General features: G+C 44.6%; 1 long non-coding RNA gene across 2 annotated transcripts in view; it reads left to right on the forward strand.

Annotated features, from left to right (window-relative positions):
* The window catches only part of LOC141253056 (uncharacterized), a 152,355-nt gene that overhangs the window by 106,798 nt on the left and 27,226 nt on the right, over positions 1–18,331 (forward strand). The window lies entirely within an intron of this gene.

Below are 18,331 nucleotides of genomic sequence, written 5' to 3' on the forward strand. Positions count from 1 at the left end.
TTCATCTGTACTATTTACTTATGCAAAAATTAATGAAATTAAAGTTCCATTTTAACGCCAACATAGCCTTAGTAATGTCAAAGTTACCTCAATATATCTATCGATAAATGGATGGTAATCAGTAACACAGTGACTTTCCTATGTCACTGTCCCTTTCAATTAAATGTGAAATTATTTATTTTCCTCACACAGTAATTTTTATCTATACAGTTTGTTTAGTGTATAATGTTTTTTTTCCATAACTATAAGCTAAGCTGCGAGCTATGACATCCTTTCACTATCCAGATTCACTCCAAAATAGCTCCTGCATTTGTTTGAATTTTCCAGGTTAATTAAATTCCCCCCAAAATTGAGATGTAATGCATTTGCTAATCCTTATAGTCTGTGAACTTTTATTGCAACTTGAACCCTGCATCTGATCATGTTCCAGAAAGCCAGGTGTTTATCTTGTACTCTGTCATGATAATTTGATAATTTACAGTAAGAATAGGTAATCAATATCATAGTAGTGGGGAACCAATCTAAGTCAACAAGGAAATTCCCTTATTGTATGGAAATTTGTTGAGAGTCATAATACTACATTTTGTGATTGTAATCGTTTTGAAATCCTACGAATATGAATACAAGTTTTAGACTCTATTCAACTCTTGTGTTTGTTAAAAAATAAACTGATTTAGAGTTTTGTAAATTCTATAAACTTATCGAAAGTCTTCAAACTTATGAAGATGCTGAATAATGATGTTACATAATTGCATAGTATAACCTCTAACAACCTTTTCCTCTCCATAGAGACAGGATCAAGCCATTTACCAAATAAAGAGTCCTCAACAGAACAAAGTAAATGTGATCCTTCTACGTAGAATATTGTGTTGGCTTTAATAAAGTCAGAATGATATTCAGGACTGGAGGCACTGGGGAACAATCTTTTATACTTTCAATAGGACTGTACAGAACAGCAAGTCAAAATATACAATTTCATTTTCTGCGCAGTAATTGGCAAACAACCTTGATTTACTGACACTTAAAATTCATTATGTACATTTCAAGTAGAGAAAATGTAAAGCAAGACAACATAAGATTTCTTTGTACTTATAATGAAAGTATAATGAAAGTGCGGAGAGGCTGCTATGCATAACATTAACATATCTACTGGAAACTGCAGCTCCTTACTTTCAAAATAATACATGCAGATACGGTGCATCTAACATATTGGTTTCACATACAAAACAGTCAAAAAAGTCAAGGATAAAGGTTATGCATTTCAATATAATAGGGAGACTCTTTGTACATTCACATCATGGCAGTATGAGATGAGCTGCACACATTGCTGACACATTTTATTATTCCTCCCAAGTAAATAAAGCAAAAAAATTAAAGATTATGCAAATAGAAAGGTGCTAAAAATGAAAACAACAAGTGTGGGGGGGTTTAGTGATATTGATGCAAGAGTTAGGCATGGTTTAATTGCCTGGGGCTCCAATGAGGGTTTTGCACAGTGTCCAACTGAGTTTCCTCTGGTTTTACTTTTATAATAATCTTTGGCCTACCTTTATTTTTTCCTTGTATACATTAAGGACTAACAAAAAATGGTGAAATTAAGGCTACGTACCCACGATGAGCTTTTGGTGAGTATTTGATCTTGCAGATTTTCTATATGTCAGATCTACTAGAGTAAAGTATAAGAGTGATACTATATCATTCCAAGAATCCTGCCATTATAGTCAATGAGTGTGGTGTCAAGGCTTACACATAAAATTATCAATGTATGCCTGCCTGGGCCAATTATACCCAGCAGTGAAGGGTAAATTACCTTGGACATCAATGTATTCAGGGGCTCTTAGTGATTGTGCATCTACCCTGATGTGCATTTTGGACCAACCTTCGTCAGGGGGCATGGCTGAAGTGAATGTGCAGAGTATATAAAGGGGATCGGACCAATAGAGTGACACCGCGGACCTGAAGAGCATCACTGAACGGATGTGACACCACGGACCAGATGTGATGTTCGCGTTACCATGGCAGCCATGATAACGACCGGCGTCCACGTCATGTGATGGGTAACGTCAGAGTCACATGGTATACATGTGATCTGATATCAGCCTCCTCTCTAGGATACAGAGAGCTGGCAGGGACAGTGGTGAAAGGGCACGCATGCTTACAGGTCCGCATTGAATAGGACCATATGTACAGAAACATAGTCTAATGTATATATGTCTCATAAGGGCCTATAGGCAATGATTCCGGAAGTATGTCATAATTAGTGATGAGCGAGCACTAAAATGCTTGGGTACTCATTACTCGGGTCGAGCAAATTGGAATACTCGGGTGCTCAACCCGAGCAACGAGCCCAATGTAAGTCTATGGGAAACTCGAGCATTTTTCAGGTGGCTCCCCACGGCGGTCTGCAGAGGGCCTAAAAATTGCCCAAATCGATAGGAACAGTGCTCAAATGACATGGGAACAGCATGGCGAAGACCCCTGGAAGCATTTCTGACTCCCAGGTCACTGCTGTCAACAACATTGTCAGAGGTATTATGCCACTTTTACGGACTCACAAAAAAACATACCAAAATGAAACCAAAATGGATTTTCTTGGCCATGTGGTGTGTGACACATCATCAGACACATGTATACAGTGCTGAAAAGATATGCAAACACCATGGGGAAGACCTCTGGAAGCATTTCTGACTCCCAGGTCACTGTCTAAAAGTGTGCCCATCATAAGTGATCCTTGGCACATGCGAAGATGCCTCCCGCCATGCACCTGTCATTGCAGACTTGCAACAATCACCGTCCATGTCCTTGTCCCAGTGCAGCATTCAGTTGTCCCTACCCCATTCCTTGGAATACAAGCGCAAGTATGCAGCCCGCCACCCACCCACCCACAGGCTGCAATACTATACTGCCAAATTTTTGACAACTGCTTGCACTTGAAATGTAGCCTTTTATGCTCATGGAGGTTGAAGCTTTTCATAACCTCTTGCCGGCGGCGGCCGCGGGTCCATACTTGGTCCCCAGCCGCCACTATTTCTCCCGGTACCGTCTCTGCCTTCCACAAGCACGGGTCCCATGACATTACCCGTGCCCTAACCAGTGCACTTACTGGGAAGGACCGCCTAACCACAAGCACGTGAACAGGTGAATGTGGCCAGGGACGGTACGGAGCCAGTCCACAACTTTTTTTGCTGAGAGTTGTATTTAGCTCGGTGAAAGGACTGGCATAGAGGGAAACCGTATCTACTCTGGTTGTCATTTCTCCGTCACCAGGTTCCGTCCATTGTCACACACGACCATGCCTGACTGTATGTTCAGCGGTGAGAGCCACAGATCAGGCTGCTGTGTTACAGCTCTCAACAACTCTGCAGCACTGGGTGGTTTGTCAATTAAGCATTAAGCATGTTATTTTCAGCACAACTTGTTGCCGATTGGCCAAGGCAGTGCTGCAGTGCTGTCAGCTTGTGACTGATTTGGTCATTTTGGAGATGGAGGAGGAGGTGCTTGAGCTGAACAATGTGATTACATTGAGGTTAAATTGGTGACGCTGTTTTTTATACTAAAGAAAGATCCTATTGTTTTGGGTTTTTTTACGTTATTTTTTAAGACAAATGCATTCACCGGTAAATGTCATTTTAATCTTTAACAACCTTATCAGGCAATGTGGTGTGTGACACTTCATCAGACACATCTTGTTTTATTTATGATGGAGGGACTCTGAAAGTCATAGAGCCTATATTTTTAGGGACATCAGATGGCCCTTACTATTCTTAAAATGCCAGCAGTCGGCCATCGCTATTGTTAGAGAGCCATCAGCCGGATATGCTTTGTTGTTCCCATTATTAACAAGTGGGTCTCCTATACTGTTATTGCGTATCCAGTGATTGCAAGGGCTGACTTTGAAGAGACATAGAGGAGGGTCTCAGTAAAAAAAAATTCTCATTATAAAGGAGCGGGTCTCCTATAGTGGTAATGCCCATGCTGTGACTGGAAGTGCTGCCAAAATTTGGTAAACATCCCACTAAGAATTCAAAGACACATAGAGCAGGGCCACAGTTGCAAGGTACGACATGTTCCCATTAGAAAGGAAAGGGTCTGCTGTACAGTTATAGGGTATGCAGTGAGTCCAACGACTGACCAATTTTAGGACAAACCCCACTAAGAAATTAAAGACTCAAAGAGCAGGGCCACAGTTACAAGTACGACATGTTCCCATAATAAAGGAGAGAGTCTGCTATACAGTTATAGGGTATGCAGTGAGTCGAACGGCTGACCAATTTTAGGACGAACCCCAATAAGAATTTAAAGACATACAGAGCAGGGCCACAGTAACAAGTACGACATGTTCCCATTAGAAAGGAGAGAGTCTGCTATACAGTTATAGGGTATGCAGTGAGGCCAACGGCTTTCCAATTTTAGGAAAAACCCCACTAAGAATTTAAAGACACATAGAGTAGGGCCACAGTAACAAGGTACGACATGTTCCCATTAGAAAGGAGAGGGTCTGCTATACAGTTATAGGGTATGCAGTGAGTCCAACGGCTGACAATTTTAGGAAAAACTCCACTAAGAATTTAAAGAAACACAGAGCAGGGCACAGTAACAAGTACGACATGTTCCCATTAGAAAGAAGAGGGTCTGCTATACAGTTATAGGGCATGCAGTGAATCCAACGGCTGACCAACTTTAGGAAAAACCACACAAAGAATTTAAAGACACAGAGCAGGGACACAGTAACATGGTACGACATGTTCCCTTTAGAAAGAAGATGGTTTGCTATACAGTTATAGGGTATACAGTGAGTCCAACGGCTGACCAATTTTAGGAAAAACCCCACTAAGAATTTAAAGACACACAGAACAGGGCCACAGTAACAAGTACGACATATTCCATTTAAAAAGGAGAGAGTCTTCTATACAGTCATAGAGTATGCAGTGAGTCTAACGGCTGACCAATTTTAGGAAAAACCCCACTGAGAATTTAAAAACACATAGAGCAGGGCCACAATAACAAGTAGTGTTGAGCCACCCCCGTAGTGTTTGAGTTCGGTTCGGTTCGTCGAACACCCGTGTGTTCGCCGAACTGTTCGTCGAACTGTTCGTCGAACACCTTCGAACACCGTTAAAACCAATGGCAGGCAAACAAAAACACATAGAAACACATAGAAAACACCTTCAAAGGTGTCCAAAAGCTGACAAACTGCTCAGAAGACACAACTAACACATGGAAAAGTGACAAGTACATATAGTCATGCGAAAAGAAAAGAGGTGGAGGAGTAAAAGGAGGGGGAGACACAGATATAGGCATGTCATGCCCTTCTAAAATCCAAAAAGTGAGAAGCCGACACGTTCAGTCTGCTCCTGCCCGTGCCACCTCCGTGTCGCCGGGTTTGTGCCAGAGTCGCGGTGAACCCTGACGGCCAGCCCCCCTCTCCCAATACTGGTGCCTGTCCGCTGGTGGGTCGAGCGAGCCCCCCTGTGGTGGAGGCAGCTCTAAGCTTTTTAATTTAAATTGTCTCTCTAATTTGAATGAATACACTTTAAATCCATTTACAAGGATCTATTGGAGGGCAAGTCTCATGCCAGCAGCCGCGTAATTCCAGCTCCAGTAGCGTCCACTAAAGCTGCTGCAGTTAAAAAGCTTTTATAAGGATCGAGCTCGGCTGTCCACCGCAAGGCATCCTACTGCCAGTCCCAGCCCCTATGCCTTGGGGTGCCTCCTGATGCTCTTCACTGAGTATCCCGTTGTCCCGAAGCATTTCCTTTGAAAAAATTAAGTGTCCAAACTACAGGTGGTGTAGCTTGCTTAACAGCCGGGAAAATCCGCTGACTAGCAGACACTGCTACTAGGCACAAAGTATTTCCTGGGCTAGATGCAGTTAAAAATTTGTAATTAGATACTCTCGTTGGATGCTGAGAAAGCATTCCATAGAGTCTCCTGGCACGCCATATATGATTCTCTTAAAAAGCTTGGGGTAGGGGTCTAGGGGACCCTTTTATAGCCAAAATCACGGCCCTGTATCACAATACGTCACCTAGGCTGAAGATAAATGGAACTGTAGCACCCTGAGGGCTCGGTTGCTACAGAGGTATTGCACCTCACCCAGAGGTGTGATATCTCACTCTCAGGTAAGGATGGAGTGTGGATCAGGACCCGACACCTGCATGCATTACACCACATTGCCGTGGGGCAGGGCGACCAATATGCCTCTGAGATGGGCACGACAGTCCCTGTCCCTGGCTGGAGTGGGGGGAGGGAACACTGAGGAAGGGGAACCCTGTAGTGCAGGAGCAGGGAGGAAGCAGTTCCTGGGTGCATTGAGAAGGGAGTATAAAAGGTGGGCACCATCTTAGTTCAGTGCAGAGAAGTCTGAGCAGAAGTGGCAGGGAGCAGGGGCTCTGCACGAGCTCTGCTCCGGAGGCGGGCCTAGTAACAGAGGCCCAGGCCTGGAAGAGGGAGAAGGAAGGAAGAGGAGCGGAGAAGGCTCCAGGAACGAGGAATGAAGGGATCCCAGGGGTGCGGACGGGCGAGTCGCCACCGCACGCCCGAATCCACCTGCGTGAAGGGGTCAGGCCAAAGGGGGAGACCGGTCCCCGAAACTAGTGGAGGCAGGAAACGACCCTCAGCTAGAAACCGGAGGCTGTGACATTTTATGTGGTGTAGCTCCTCGCTACACCCGCTAGGAAGGCACCACATAGGGTCAGGGAAACTGGCGCCAAGTTTACCAAGAGGAGGCCCGAGGCAGCCGGACAGAAGGGTTGGTAAGAAAAGCCAGACAAAGGACACACAAAGGGGGTCCTGTGAAGCGCTCCAAAGTTATCTGGGAGTTGTCTGAGCCCCTCACCTGGTGAGCACAGTACGACGTGGGCAGCCGTTACCTGCAGACGTGGTCTGGATAATAAGAACTGTGAGTAAAGGCCCTGGACTGCATCACTGACTCCGTGTCGTTACTGCTGCTGCCCTGCACCATCACCCCCATCCTCCGCATACACTGCCCTGAGGCTATACTCCTCCCGTGGGGAGTTATGCTACGCTCTGCTGCACCCACAACACCAGCCTCAGCGGTCTGCCCTGCAGCGGCGGTTCACTCTGACCGCAATCCACGGGTGGCGTAGTCGGAAATTTAAACATCAAAACCACATGAATAGTTCCGCCACTGGTTTGACCACCCTGAGCCACGGAACCGGGTCGCCGCCACGAAGCCTACAACCACCAGCATCCACCAAAAAGGGTCCGGCTCCGGGTGTCCCAAGGCCCAGGGGGTGCATCAGAACATTTTCATCACCTTTCACAATCACCAATTGGACAAGGCAGGGATGTCCTCTGTCCCCTCTCTTACACATCCTAGTGACGGAGCACCTGCTCTCATCAATTCGCCATAACCCCAATATTAGGTGGATTGAGGTGGGAGGCACCGAGTACAAGTGCTCTCTATTTGCTGATGATGTCCTAGTATATATCACTCAATCACATATATCCATCCATGCTGTTATGGCTGAAATAGATCACATTGTTACATGGTCAAATTTTAAAATCAATGCAGCGAAGTCTGAGGCCCTCGATGTCTCCCTCCCCAAATCCATATAGGATTCCATCCAGTCCAACTTTCCCTTTGCCTGGCCCTCACAGGGTATCAAATACTTAGGAATTCCTATTCATAGAGACCTCTCCCATCTATGTTATCTTAATTTTGTGCCCTTTATTGAACAACTCCATACAGACCACGGTTGGCAAGTTAGAACTGTAAGATTCACTACGTGAACCACTGGTGTTTTGTGGAAAAGCACATGTACACTGTGTTCCAAATTATTATGCAAAAAGTGTTTAGGAGTGATAAGGGAAGAATTTGTTTGTCAGTTAAACTCATTGATGGTGATGTGTGTCAGGGCTCTTTATATCACTGTAAGCAATTGCAGACACCTGTGCTAATTAGTTTGGCAGGTGTGTCCAATGAAAGGCAAGACTACTTAAGAAGGCTGTCTCACATTATTAAGCAGCCTACATTTTCTGCCAAAATGGGAAAGAAAAAGGATGTGTCGGCTGCTGAGAAGCAACAAATTGTGGAGTGTTTAGGTCAAGGCATGACTACAATCAACATTGTGCGATGATCAGGATGAAGTGTCCTGGCAATCAAGAAGTATGTAGCTGATTCACAGTACACACGTGTGCGTGCTGATAAGGGCAAATTGAGGACTCTTTCCTACAGGCAATTACGTCAGGTTAAAAGAGCAGCGGCAAAAAAGCCTTGTCATAGCAGCAGACAAGTTTTTGAAGCTGCTGGTGCCTCCAACGTCCCCCGAACAACAAGATGCAGGGTCCTTCAGAGGTTTGAAGCTGTGCATACGCCATCCTCTCGACCTCCTCTATCCACTTCACACAAGCAGAAACGGCTCCAGTGGGCCAAACATTACATGAAGACTGATTTCAAAACTGTTTTGTTGACGGATGAGTGCCATGCAGCGCTCGATGGTCCAGATGGATGGAGTGGAGGATGGCTGGTTGATGGACACCCCACGCAAACACGGCTACAGCGCCAACAAGGAGGAGGTGGAGTAATGTTTGGGGCTGGAATCATGGGGAGAGAGATTGTCGGCCCCTTTAGGATCCCTGAAGGGGTAAAGATGAACTCCATAATGTATGTGGATTTTCTCAAACAGCACTTCCTGCCATGGTTCAAGAAGAAGAACCGTGTATTTCACAGCAAGATCATTTTTTTGCATGATAATGCACCATCTCATGCTGCACATAAAACATCTGCATCTCTGGCTGATATGGGCATAAAAGGGGACAAACTTATGGTGTGACCCCCATGCTCCCCTGACCTCTACCCCATTCAGAACCTCTGGAGCATCATCAAAAGGAGTGTCTATGATGGCGGGAGGCAGTTCACATCTAAGCAACAGCTCTGGGAGGGTATTCTTCCTCATGCAAAACAATTGAAGCAGAAACCATCCAAAACCTGATAAATTCAATGGACGAGAGAGTTCAGAAGCTCCTTTCGAACAAGGGGTCCTATGTGAAAATGTAACATCACCTAGAATAAAGTTTTGAGTTGAAAACTGTTTGATTTCAGTTTCTAATAACCTGCTAATGCTTATAATTTCAAAAATGACCATTTTTTTGGTCTTTATTAAAATGAAAAGGTTGATCGAAAAGTTTGGGGGATCTAAGAGTGTGGCAACCCAGTAGTCATGATTACTTCGAATTCTGACAATATGAGGGTCATGTTGCAGGTAGTGCAGCAAGAAGGCACTTATGTGTCTTGCGCATCTCGGAGCCCCAAAATTATTTTCCGGGCTAGATGCAGCTAAAAATTATTATTAATTTTAAATCTGGTGGAGCTTAGTATAGATGGCCTAATAGGATCAGTGCTGCACATTGCTACAAAGCCCAAATTATTTTCCAGTCAAGATACAGATAAACATGATTAGTAATTTGAAAGCTTAAAATGGTTGGTAGGGTGATTTTAACCAATCATCAAGCTTTTACTCTCCCCAGGATGACACAGGGGTAGAAAAGTCGTTTCGGATCCATGATTTGTTCATCTTTATGAACGCGAGTCTGTCTACATTATCAGTGGAGAGCCGCGTGCGCTTATCTGTCAGCACACCACCAGCAGCGCTGAACACACGTTCAGACAGAACGCTGGCTGCAGGGCATGACAAGATCTCCAAGGCGTAAGTGGCTAGCACCGGCCATTTATCCAGATTGGAAGCCCAAAAAGAGCAAGGGTCCAGTGACACAGTCATGGCTTCAATGTTTTCTTGGGGATACTCCTGTACCATCGTCTCTAGGCGTTGACTATGTGTCAGACTTCTTGTCTCCTGTGGCCTTGCAAAGGATGGGCTAAAAAAGTGGTGAAATGATTCCGCAAAATTGATGTTACCAGCAGATACTGTGGTTCTGTTACGGTTTGAGTGCTGAACACTTGACGGTCCCACGGTTGGCAAGTTGGAACTGTGAGATTCACTACGTGCACCACTGGTGTTTTGTGGAAAAGCACATGTAAGATTCTGCAACAGTCTCTGCTGATTCTCCTGCTTGCGTGCATCCCTTTCTATGGCAGGAATAATTTCTGCAAATTTACTTTTGTACCGGGGATCTAATAGTGTGGCAACCCAGTAGTCAGGATTATTTCTAATTCTCACAATTCGAGGGTCATGTTGCAGGTAGTGCAGCAAGAAGGCACTCATGTGTGTTGCGCATCCAGGAGCACCAAGTCCCTGTTGTGTTGGTGGCGAGGTAACAATCATGCTTCCTTCCTCTGTCCTCTCCCCCCAACCTGGCACAACAGAAATGTGATCAAGGTCTCCCTCATCTGATGAGTCTTCCATCAGTTCGTCCTCCACTTCTTCCTGGGCTCCTGCACCTTCCTCACTAGTTTGGCTGCTACCATGCGCCCTGGTAAAACCATCTCCCCCACCCTCACATGCCTGCCGCCTTGGTGCTGCCGACCGTCTGGACCTTGCTTATGTTAGCCCTTCCGCATACAACTCCTCCTCCTCTACTTCCTCCACCTCCTCTTGTGCCACCACCTGACTCCGAATTCTGTTTAACATGTGCTCCAGCATGTAAATCACCAGAATAGTCATGCTGATAATGGCATCGTCAGCACTAAACATCTTCGTCGCCATTTCAAAACTGTGCAGAAGGGTGCATAGGTCCCTGATCTGAGACCACTCTTCCAGCGTGATTTGCCCCACCTCTGGATCTCATTGGCCAAGGCTATACGTCAGAACGTATTGCAACAGGGCTTGTCGGTGCTGCCGCAGTCGCTGCAACATGTGCAGAGTTGAATTCCACCGGGTAGGCACATCGCATTTTAGCCGGTGAAGTGGCAGGCCCAACGACTTCTGTAGAGATGTAAGTCGCTGAGCTGCGGGATGCGAACGGCGGAAGTGAGCACACAGCGACCGTGCCCTCTGCAGAAGACCATCAAGTCTGGGTTAGTGGGCTAAAAATTGCTGGACAACCAGGTTCAACACGTGAGCCATACAAGGCACGTGTGTGACATTGCCACGGCGAAGGGCCGCACCCAGGTTTGCAGCATTGTCGCACACGGCCTTCCCTGGTTTCAGGTCCAGTGGAGACAACCATTCAAGAAATTGGTTCTCCAGAGCTGACCACAACTCCTCAGCTGTGTGACTCACATTTCCCAGACATTTCAATGTAAAAACCGCCTGATGACGTTGAGCCCTACTGCCAGCATAGTAAGGAGGTGTGCAGGATCCCTTCTGCACAGTTAGAAAGCTTTTGGCATGACCAGACAGGCTTTGGGTGCAGGTGGAAGACCGAGAGGAGGTTGAGGAGGCAGAAGCAGTGGAGGAACTTTGACATAAAGAGGATTGACGCACAACTCGTGGGAACGGCAAGACTTGGACAGCAGCCCCTTGTCCTGCTGTCACCATAGTTACCCAGTGCCCAGTCAGTGACATGTAACGCCCCTGTCAATGCCTACTCATCCAAGTGTCGGTGGTGAAATGCACCCTGTCACACACAGAGTTTCTCAAAGAAGCGGTGATGTTGTGTGCGACATGCTGGTGGAGCACAGGCACACCTTTCTTTGAGAAGTAGTGCTGGCTGGGCATCTGGTACTGAGGCACTGCGACGGACATAAGGTCTCGAAAATCCTCTGTGTCCACCAGGCGGAAAGGCAGCATTTCTGTAGCCAAGAGCTTGCAGATGGTGAAATTCAACCTCTTAGCTTTCTCATGGCTAGGAGGAAATGGTCTTTTACTTGTCCACATCTGAGGGACCGAGGGCTGGCTATTGTGCTTAGACGGGGTTGATAAGGGTGTCCCCGGCAAACTGCCGGTCTGTGAGGAAGATGCAGGCGGACATGTTAGGTTGCCTTGATCCAAAGGTTGTGCTATCGATGTCGGACAGCGCTCAACACCAGCTGGTGTTACCACCTCCAAAGAAAATGATGACCTGCCAATCACGCTGGCTGTTGCGGGCAAAGAGGTGGCAGGTCTGCGCCCCAAAACAGATGTGAGTGCTGTCCCCCTAGTCACAGAGGATGAAGAGGCCGCGGATGCACAAGATATGGCAGACGGTGTTTGGCCCGGCCGGCTAGGCCGCATTGTAGCACACTGAGCTTCCCACTGCAACTTATGCTTCATGTCCATGTGCCGGTTCATGCATGAAGTACTCAAACTATGTATTTTTTGGCCTCTACTTAGCTTTTGCTGACAAATGTTACAGATAACACGAGTTGGGTCATCTTTATCGATCTGAAAAAATGCCCAGGCTATGCAAGGCTTAGCACCCATGCGACCTGAAGAGCCACCACGACTTGTGGTGAGAGGCAGAGCTGTGTTTGAGGATGCAGTTGATGACGTGCTTCCAGTACTACGTCTCTGTCCAGGAAGGCGCAACCTGACCTCGTCGTCACTAGCATCTTCCTCCACCTCCTCTGCTGACCTCATCTCTTGGCTGACTGTGGGTTGACAGTAAGTGGGATCTCCAACCTCATCATCATCACCCAGTGCGTTATTACACCCGTCGTCCTCAGAGCCAACCTGTTCCTGCCCTGACAAAAAACTAAAGTTGTCGCTCCAATCAGGTATTTGAGTCTCATCATCGTCTTCCTCATTGTCTCCACCAACAGGAGTTACAGTTTGGGAATGAGGGTCTACATTATGGTCAGAACCTTCGGCGTCTGGTCCTGGATCCGACCCATAAAGATTCTGTGCATCAGTGCAGATCATTTCCTCGTCTGGATTCACAGAAGCGCTGGAGTCGACCTCTGATTCCCAGGCTATAGTATGAGTAAACAGCTCTGCAGACTCAACCATCTGTTCTACCTCATACTCAGACGGGCAGCTGGAGATTTGGGAGCTGTGAGGAAGCAAGTGCGATTGGGGTGACACCTTTGAGGACTGGAGTATTTGTGATGTTGAAGTTGATGTGGAGGAGAGCCCACTTAAAGGAGCATTTGATATCCGTTGAAGCACCTGCTGTTTTTGTTCCTCATCTGGAATTTGTAGCGATTGGCGTGGCCGTAAGAAAGGGATCTTATCACATTGTCCGCTAAAAGAAGTAGACATTTTAGTTTGGCTGGAAGATGGTCTTTCTTCTGCAGATGTTACTGTTGCTTTAACACCTACCCCACGGACACAACCTTTTTTCCCCTTCCCAACACGCCTATTCCCCTTTCCACCAGCAGCAGGCCTTTTTCCACTCATTTTGGTGGTTAACTAATTCATAACTCTGGAGTTGTTTGCACAAAAAAACAATGGATGGGAACCGAGCAGAGCTGAGTGGCCAAACTGTGGTATTAGGCCAAAACTATTGGCTGGGTTAGATGCAGAAAAAAATTATATTCAATTTGCAACCTGATGGAGGTCAGTATAGATGGACTAATAGAACAAGTCCCACACACAGCTAGAAGCCCAAATATTTTTTCAGAGGTAGATGCAGAAAAAAATTGTATTCAGTTTGCAACCTGATGGAGGTCAGTATAGATGGACTAATAGAACAAGTCAAACACACAGCTAGAAGCCCAAATATTTTTTGAGAGGTAGATGCAGAAAAAAAATGTATTCAGTTTGCAACCTGATGGAGGTCAGTATAGATGGACTAATAGAACAAGTCCTACACACAGCTAGAAGCCCAAATATTTTTTCAGAGGTAGATGCAGAAAAAAAATATATTCAGTTTGCAACCTGATGGAGGTCAGTATAGATGGACTAACAGAGAAAGTCCCACACACTGCTAGAAGGCCAAATATTTTTTCAGAGCTAGATGCAGACAAAAAATTATTTTTGATTTGCAACCTGATGGAGGTCAGTATATATGGACTAATAGAGAAAGTCCCACACACTGCTAGAAGGCCAAATATTTTTTCAGAGCTAGATGCAGAAAAAAATTATATTCAGTTTGCAACCTGATGGAGGTCAGTATAGATGGACTAATAGAACAAGTCCCACACACAGCTAGAAGGCCAAATATTTTTTCAGAGCTAGATGCAGATAAAAATTATTTTTAATTTGCAACCTGATGGAGGTCAGTATAGATGGACTATTAGAGAAAGTCCCACACACTGCTAGAAGGCCAAATATTTTTTCAGAGCTAGATGCAGATAAAAATTGTATTCAGTTTGCAACCTGATGGAGGTCAGTATAGATGGACTAATAGAGGAAGTCCCACACAATGATAGAAGGCCAAACATTTTTTCAGAGCTAGATGCAGAAAAAAATTATATTCAGTTTGCAACCTGATGGAGGTCAGTATAGATGGACTAATAGAACAAGTCCCACACAGAGCTAGAAGGCCAAATATTTTTTCAGAGCTAGATGCAGACAAAAAATTATTTTTAATTTCCAACCTGATGGAGGTCAGTATAGATGGACTAATAGAGAAAATCCCACACAGTGCTAGAAGGCCAAATATTTTTTCAGAGCTAGATGCAGAAAAAAATTATATTCAGTTTGCAACCTGATGGAGGTCAGTATAGATGGACAATAGAACAAGTCCCACACACAGCTAGAAGGCCAAATATTTTTTCAGAGGTAGATGCAGATAAAAATTATTTTTAATTTGCAGCCTGATGGAGGTCAGTATAGATGGACTAATAGAGAAAGTCCCACACACTGCTAGAAGGCCAAATATTTTTTCAGAGCTAGATGCAGATATAAATTATTTTTAATTTGCAACCTGATGGAGGTCAGTATAGATGGACTAATAGAGAAAGTCCCACACACTGCTAGAAGGCCAAATATTTTTTCAGAGCTAGATGCAGAAATAAAGTATATTCAGTTTGCAACCTGATGGAGGTCAGTATAGATGGACTAATAGAACAAGTCCCACACACAGCTAGAAGGCCAAATATTTTTTCATAGCTAGATGCAGACAAAAAATTATTTTGAATTTGCAACCTGATGGAGGTCAGTATAGATGGACTAATAGAAAAAGTCTCACACACTGCTAGAAGGCCAAATATTTTTTCAGAGCTAGATGCAGACAAAAAATTATTTTTAATTTGCAACCTGATGGAGGTCAGTATAGATGGACTAATAGAGAAAGTCCCACACACTGCTAGAAGGCCAAATATTTTTTCAGAGCTAGATGAAGATATAAATTATTTTTAATTTGCAACCTGATGGAGGTCAGTATAGATGGACTAATAGAGAAAGTCCCACACACTGCTAGAAAGCCAAATATTTTTTCAGAGCTAGATGCAGACAAAAAATTATTTTGAATTTGCAACCTGATGGAGGTCAGTATATATGGACTAATAGAGAAAGTCCCACACACTGCTAGAAGGCCAAATATTTTTTCAGAGCTAGATGCAGACAAAAAATTATTTTGAATTTGCAACCTGATGGAGGTCAGTATAGATGGACTAATAGAGAAAGTCCCACACACTGCTAGAAGGCCAAATATTTTTTCAGAGCTAGATGCAGACAAAAAAATATTTTTAATTTGCAACCTGATGGAGGTCAGTTTAGATGGACTAATAGAGAAAGTCCCACACACTGCTAGAAGGCCAAATATTTTTTCAGAGCTAGATGCAGATAAAAATTATTTTTAATTTGCAACCTGATAGAGGTCAGTATAGATGGACTAATAGAGAAAGTCCCACACACTGCTAGAAGGCCAAATATTTTTTCAGAGCTAGATGCATAAAAAAATTATATTCAGTTTGCAACCTGATGGAGGTCAGTATAGATGGACTAATAGAACAAGTCCCACACACAGCTAGAAGCCCAAATATTTTTTCAGAGGTAGATGCAGATAAAAATTATTTTTAATTTGCAACCTGATGGAGGTCAGTATAGATGGACTAATAGAGAAAGTCCCACACACTGCTAGAAGGCCAATTATTTTTTCAGAGCTAGATGCAGACAAAAAATTATTTTTAATTTGCAGCGTGATGGAGGTCAGAATAGATGGACTAATAGAACAAGTCCGACACACTGCTAGAAGGCCAAATATTTTTTCAGAGCTAGATGCAGAAAAAAATTATATTCAGTTTGCAACCTGATGGAGGTCAGTATAGATGGACTAATAGAAAAAGTCCCACACACTGCTAGAAGCCCAAATATTTTTTCAGAGCTAGATGCAGATAAACATTATATTCAATTTGCAACCTGATGGAGGTCAGTATAGATGGACTAATAGAATGATGCTATGCCCAAAAGATTTTACTTCTCTAGGTGCAGTAAAAAAATTGGTATTCTATACACAGGTGGTATATCTTGCAACACAGATAGGCTACTCCACTGACTAACACACTCTGCAATAGGCCAAAAAGGATTAGCTTTGCTAGATTCAGCCAAATGCTGTGAAAAAAACTTGCACAGCACTGGCACAGACCTGCCTGGCAAAAACTGATAGGAACTGATGTAACCTAGTCCTGAAAAGGACTGCAATTACAATTAGTCTTTACTCCCACAATCTATCTATTTAAGAGCACAGACCTGCCTGATAAAAGTCGTAGGAAATGCTGTAAACTAGTCCTTAAAAGGACTGCAATCACAACTATTCCCTACTCCCAAGCTATCTGTAGATTTGTGCGAAAATTGGCTTGAAATTAACAAGGTATAGCGCACACAGCAACAGCGGTGCCGTCTAACACGCAGCTGCAGCAGTGAGAAAATGGTGGCGACGGGGAAAATGGCTTGGTCTTATAGGGCAAGGACATGTGACATACACTGCCAATGACACATGCCCTTGCTTGTGTGAAAAAAAGCACTTCGCTCCGTGTGTGCGCTGCTGATAGGCTGACAGATTGCACCTCCCCACTGTAAATGCGGGAAAGAGAAAAAAAAATGGAGATCTTCATTATTCCTGCAGAGATTCATCCCCTGCCCCTCCCCCCACCCCGCTGTACACTCAAACTGCGTATTAACATTAATTTTCATCATTACTGAGAAAAAGTCCAGTTATGATTTTGGTGCACGAACAGTTATCGAACATAACCTCGAACAGCCGAATTCTTCTCAAATCGTTCGTGTTTGCCGAACGGCTTGAACACTGCCCAAAACAGCTCGAATTTGAGATTGGCGAACAGTTCGAGTCGAACAACGCTCATCTCTAGTAACAAGGTACGACATGTTCCCATTAGAAAGGAAAGGGTCTGCTATACAGTTATAGAGTATGCAGTGAGTCCAACCGCTGACCAATTTTAGGATAAAAGCCCACTATGAATTTAAAGACACTTAGAGCAGGGCCACAGTAACAACAAATTCCCATTTGAAAGGAGAGAGTCTCCCATACTGTTGGCCTATGCAGTGAATGCAAGGGCTGCCAAAAATTTGGAGGCACTTCAATGCCCCTTGGAAGAGACGTGGCGGAGGGCCTCATAAAAAGATGTTCCAATTAGAAAGGAGCTCGCCTCCTATACTTGTAATGCCCATGCACTAAGTGTATGGGCTGACAAACATTTACCCCTGGGGGTATACTTCAACATGCTGTATAAAAAAAATTTTTGTACGGGCATCATGAACACCCTTTAAAAAAATTATGTGGGTGTTGCCTCACGGACCACGGTAACCCTTGTGAAATGGTGATGGAGGATGAGGAGAAGGAGGAGGACAAGAGCAAATAGTGAAAATCAGGAAGCGTATACCCATATGTGGGTGTGAAAAGGTGCATGGGAATACACCTCCCAAGAAAAGACACTGGAATGGAGTTTATTTTACGCTGCTATCATTCGGTGGTGTTGAGAAGTCTGGCCCAATCAAGCCCTTGTTCATTTTTATAAGAGTCAGTCTGTCATCATTTTCAGCAGACAGGCGGATGCGCTTATCAGTTATAATTCCACCAGTGGCACTAAGAACCCGCTCTGATAAAACGCTGGCGGCAAGGTAGGCCAGGACCTCCAAGGCATAGAGAGCCAGTTCATTTCATGTATCCAGCTTGGATACCCAATAATTACAAGGCTCAGCGGAATCACGGTGGATGTTGGTACGGTCCGCAATGTACTCCGTCAGCATCTTCCAAAACTTTGCATTCCTTGTGAGAGTACCCCGCGACTCAGGGCCTGTGCGATGGGAGGGTCTGAGAAAATTCTCCCAGAACTTTGATTGTGTTCCCCTGCCTCTGCTAGATTGGAGTTGTGTCTCTCTCGCCTGTACTCCTTGGTTTTCCAACGAAGTGTGCCCACTGCTGCCAGCATTTTCAGATGGGAATTTTTTTAATAGTTCCTCAACAAGGGCCTTCTGGTACAGCCCCATTTTTGAAGACCTGTTCACCTCAGGAATAAGAGATATAAAGTTCTCCTTGTAGCATGGGTCTAGAAGTGTCACCAACCAGTAATGACTGTCACCCAAAACTTTGAGAACGCGAGGGTCATGGGAAAGGCAGCGTAACATAAACTCAGCCATGCGTG

Source organism: Phyllobates terribilis, unplaced genomic scaffold (genome assembly GCF_046119375.1).
Source record: "Phyllobates terribilis strain yellow unplaced genomic scaffold, ASM4611937v1 Scaffold_2__4_contigs__length_985480577, whole genome shotgun sequence".
Classification (NCBI taxonomy): domain Eukaryota; kingdom Metazoa; phylum Chordata; class Amphibia; order Anura; family Dendrobatidae; genus Phyllobates; species Phyllobates terribilis.